We start from the raw sequence: 4,870 nt of genomic DNA, 5'->3' as shown, positions 1-4,870 counted from the left end.
AAGGCTTCTTCAGAATCTATTGAGAAAATCATAAGATTTCTGAGGTATTTGTTATTGATATAATTATACTAATAGTTTTTCTCATATTAAACCAGCCCTGCATTCCTGGGATAAATCCTGATTGATCATAATGTATTATCCTAGTGATAACTTACTGTAATAACTTTGCTAAGATTTTATTTAAGATTTTTGCATCTATGTTCATTAGGGAGATAGGGCTATAATTTTCTTTCTCTATTTTGACTCTTCCTGGTTTAGATATCAGCATAAAATTTGTGTCATAGAAAGAGTTAGAGTTCAATTTTCACATATTTTTCCAAAGAGTTTACTTAAAATTTTAACTAATTATTTCTTAAAAGTTTGATAGAATTCACTTGTGAATCCACCTGGTCCTGGAGATTTTTTTCTTTGGGAGTTCAAAGATGGTTTGTTGTATTTCTTTTTCTGAGATCAGGTTATTTAAGTATTTAATTTCCTCTTCATTTAACCTGGGCAACTTATATTTTTGTAAATATTCATCCATTTCACTTAGATTATCAACTGTATTGGCATAAAGTTGGGCAAAATAATTGTGAATTATTACTTTAATTTTCTCCTCATTGGTGGTGAGTTCCCCTTTTTCATTAATGATACTAGCAATTTGGTTTTCTTCTTCCTTTTTTATAATCAAATTAACCAGAAGTTTATCAATTTTATTGATTTTTTCACAAAACCAACTCTTTTCTTTATAAGTTCAATAGTTTTCTCACTTTCAATTTTATTAATTTCTCCTTTAATTTTTAGAGTCTCTAATTTTATATTTAATTGAGGGTTTTTAATTTGTTCTTTCTCTATTTTTAATTGAATATTTATTTCATTGATTACTCTTTATCTAATTTATTCATGTAAGCCTTTAAAGATATAATACATCCCCTGACAACTTCCTTGGTTGTATCCCATAAGTTTTGATATGTTTTCTCATTATTGTCATTATCTAGGATGAAATAATTCATTCTTTCTATAATTTGTTATTTGATCCACTCATTCTTTAAAATGAGGTTATTTAGTTTCCAATTAGTTTCAGGTCTATCTCTCCAATGACCCATTATTGCTTGTGATTTTTATTGCATTATGATCTGAGAAGGATGTATTCACTATTTCTGCCTTTCTGCATTTGATTATAAGGTTGGTTTTGTTTTTAGGTTTTTGCAAGGCAATGGGGTTAAGTGGCTTGCCCAATGCCACACAATTAGGTAATTATTAACTGTCTGAGACTGGATTTGAACTCAGGTACTCCTGACTCCAGGGCCAGTACTCTATCCACTGTGCCACCAAGCTGCCCAATTATAAGGTTTTTATGTCCTAGTACATGGTCAGTTTTTGTGTAAGGGTCATATACTGCAGAAAAAAAGTATATTTTTTTCTATCCCCATTCAATTTCCTCTAAATGTCTATCATGTCTAGGTTTTCTAATATTTTATTTACCTCCTTAACTTCCCCCTTGTTTATTTTATGCTGAGATTTATCTAAATCTGAGAGCAGGAGGCTGAAGTCTCCTACTAGTAGAGTTTTGCTTTCTATGTCTTCCTGAAACTTATTCAATTTCTCCTCTAAGAATTTGGATGCTATACCACTTGTTGCATACATATTTAGTATTGAAATTGCTTCATTGTCTATGGTACCTTTCAGGAGGATATAGTTTCCTTCCTTATCTCTTTTAATGAGATCTATTTTAGCAGCTGCTTTGTCTTAGATAAGGATTGCTACCCCCTTCCCATATGATATCTATTAGATTTGTTATTGATATAGTCAATTATATTAAGTTTTCCTAATTTTGAACCAACCCTGCATTCCTCGGATAAATCTTGCTAGGTCATAGTGTATTATCCTAGTGATAACTTGCTGTAATTGCCTTGCTAATATTTGATTTAAGATTTTTGCATCCATATTCATTAGGGAAATTGATCTATAATTTTCTTTCTCTGTTTTGACTCTTCCTGGTTTAGGTATCAGCACTACAATGGTGTCATAGAAGGAGTTAGGCAGAGTTCCATTTTCACCTATTTTTCCAAAGAGTTTATATAGAATTGGAACCAATTGTTCCTTGAATGCTTGATAACCCTAACTCAGAGAGAGCTAGAACTTCTGAGGACAATATGAATTGGTCTCCAGTCCAGAAAGACTTCTTAGAAGATATCAGGAAGGAGTTTAAAAACCAAATGGAGATGGAGAATGAATTGGCCGCCTGAGTGACGTGCAGGGCAATGGCTACCTTCTCCCACTGTGTCTCTCCAACTGTACTCAGATGTGCAGTGACTCAGATTTAGAGCTTGGAGAAAGAGAAACAAAGCGCACAGTCTGTTGTGGCAGTTGAATGATGCTAAGATTATCTTGACCTCCCTAATTTCAAAGCTTTGAAATATTTCCTGAAATTTTGAACTGGGATCCAACACGTGCAGGATTAATGTGTGTGCATAAAACTACTACCAGATCTCTCCAAGGCAGTCATTGTTGAAGAGCCCTAAATCCCACTAATACTTGCAAGAGATTATTTCCCATCCATCTTTCACAATGGAAAACTCTGATTCGAATGATAAAGGAAACATTGATCCATTGGAAGCACAACGTAGGTGTCAGTTGGTTCAGTTGGATTGGAAGGAAACTTTCTACCATTTTGTAAATAATCTGAGTGAAGAAGATTATAGGCTTATGAGGGATAACAATTTGCTTGGTACCCCAGGTGAAACAACCAAAGAAGAATTACTGAGAAGACTTCATCAGATTAAAGGTCCCCCACAACAAAACAGTGATGAAAATAGAGAACCATCAGATGATTTGTCTAACAGCGATTCCATCATAGATTGGCTTAATTCAGTCCAACAAACTGGAAATACAAGAGGTGGACAGGGGGCAATCAGTCTTAGAGGGCAGTGAGTAGGTCTAACCTGAATAGTGGTGATTTCAGATTCAGCTTGGAAATAAACATGAACGGCAACTGAACACCAAATTCAGAGAACAAAGATCCTGTTGAACTTTCCATCAGTGATGATATAGAAAATAACCCAAGTGACATCAAAATTCCAAGAGCTGATTCTCCATTTATAAGGCCTGACAGATCCAAAAGGATTGTCCCTGAAGAACTGATTGAAGAAATATAACTCTTCCCAGAGGTCAGAGAAGGGCGAGAAGCCAAAGTCCAGAACAATGGAGGATCTGAACAAGGACTGATAGAAGTAGGTCACCTTTGATATCAGTAACTGAGCTTCCCTGAAGAGGCCATAACGGTGTCACATCTCAGACTTTTGATCATACTTTAAGTGAGGCTGAGGGGAGTTCTAGAACAAGGCAACATGTGACATTAAGACAATATGTGTTGGGACCCAACTATCAAATGATAATGCAATTTCATTTTTAACCTCTGAAATAAGAAACATCCCTCAGACATCAGACTCTTCAGAAACCAGTGGAAATTATAAATCTTTAGCTCCTGGGCAGAGACCTCCAACTATAGTTCTCATTCTTTAAGAGAGAAGAGTTCATTTAGGAGAATATAGACAAAGGGACAGTATAGTAAGTAGAACTCTTTCAAGGTCTCAGTCAACTAACAACACAGCCACTTATGAAAGTGAACATGAAGGGTTTAGACACACATTTTCACATTCAGAGAGGGCAGGAGTAAGAACTTGTCAGTACCATCAGAATTCCCATTTGTAGAATCTTGAATATGGGTTTAAGTGAGACTACTTCTGTTGCAATTCAGACAATGTTGAGGCAGATTAATGATTGGTTTTGGTGAATTAAGCTACTTCATGTACAGTGATAGTGATACAGAGCCCAATGGCCCATCTTTAAGTCCAAACCTAGGAGATCCTGAAATTCAAAACCCAGATTTGGGTAGTAGTGGTAGTGCAGGTAGCGTTAATGTGAGTACTAGTGCTGACAGAGGTTCCAGTAGCAACAGTAGTAGCAACTCCAGCATGGAAAGTTTAGATGCTAGCCCTGAGCTATATGATGGTAGCATCAAAGGAAGTTCATCTGGTATTCATCGGGAAGGTAGGAATAGCCACTTTTGAAGAAAGCGGGTCCTTGCCTTTTCTTAGTCTAGCTCAGTTTTTTCCTCTTAAAAGAGGAAGATGATGACCAACCAAGAGGACTCATCAAAGAACAGATTGATAACCTCGCAATGAGAAATTTTGGTGAGAGTGATGCATTTAAAACCTGTAGTGTTTGTATTACTGAATACACCAAAGGCAACAAGCTTCAAAAACTGCCTTGTTCTCACGAGTACCATGTTCACTGCATCGACCTCTGGTTGTTGGAGAGTTCAAATTGTCCCATTTGTTGAAGAGCAGTCTTAATCTCTGGAAACAGAGAATGTATCTTCTGACTAAGGTCTGGACTTTGAGCAATTCAGCTGTTTAGCATGATCAGCAGCAATTGAAAAAAAACAGATGTCACTTGCTTTCAAATGGGCACTTTTTGAGTGGTGTTAAGTATGATGCTATCCTGGAGTAGCACATCTTTGCTTCCAATAAAATGTTCATCCCTGTCCCAACTCTCATTTAAAATAAAAGTCAGTTAACTTTAAACAGCAAACAAAATGGGAAAAGTTGGGAAAAGAAATCCAAGTGAAAATGAACACTTTAGAAGAGAAAATTAACATCTCACAACAAGAAAATATTTCTCTCAAAACCAGAATTGGGTAAATGGTGAACTCCTTCAAAAATAGAATTGATCAGTTGGAAAAGGAGTTGCAAAAGGTAAATGAGGAAAATTTTCCTTTAAAAAAAAAGAATGGAATCTGTGGAAACTAATGACTTCATGAGACAACAAGAATCTGTTAAACAAAACTAAAAAATAGAAAAAAAATAGAAGAAAACATAAAATACTT

The 4,870-nt window shown here is 35.5% G+C and overlaps 1 pseudogene; it reads left to right on the top strand.

The window, feature by feature from the left end:
* Positions 1-2,550: 2,550 nt before the first annotated feature.
* LOC141523429 (E3 ubiquitin-protein ligase RLIM pseudogene) lies at positions 2,551-4,366 on the top strand (annotated as a pseudogene).
* Positions 4,367-4,870: the final 504 nt, after the last annotated feature.

This window comes from Macrotis lagotis, chromosome 1, assembly GCF_037893015.1.
Source record: "Macrotis lagotis isolate mMagLag1 chromosome 1, bilby.v1.9.chrom.fasta, whole genome shotgun sequence".
NCBI lineage: Eukaryota > Metazoa > Chordata > Mammalia > Peramelemorphia > Peramelidae > Macrotis > Macrotis lagotis.
Note: the sequence above shows the minus strand (reverse complement) of the source record. Positions and strands in the feature narration are given on the sequence as shown.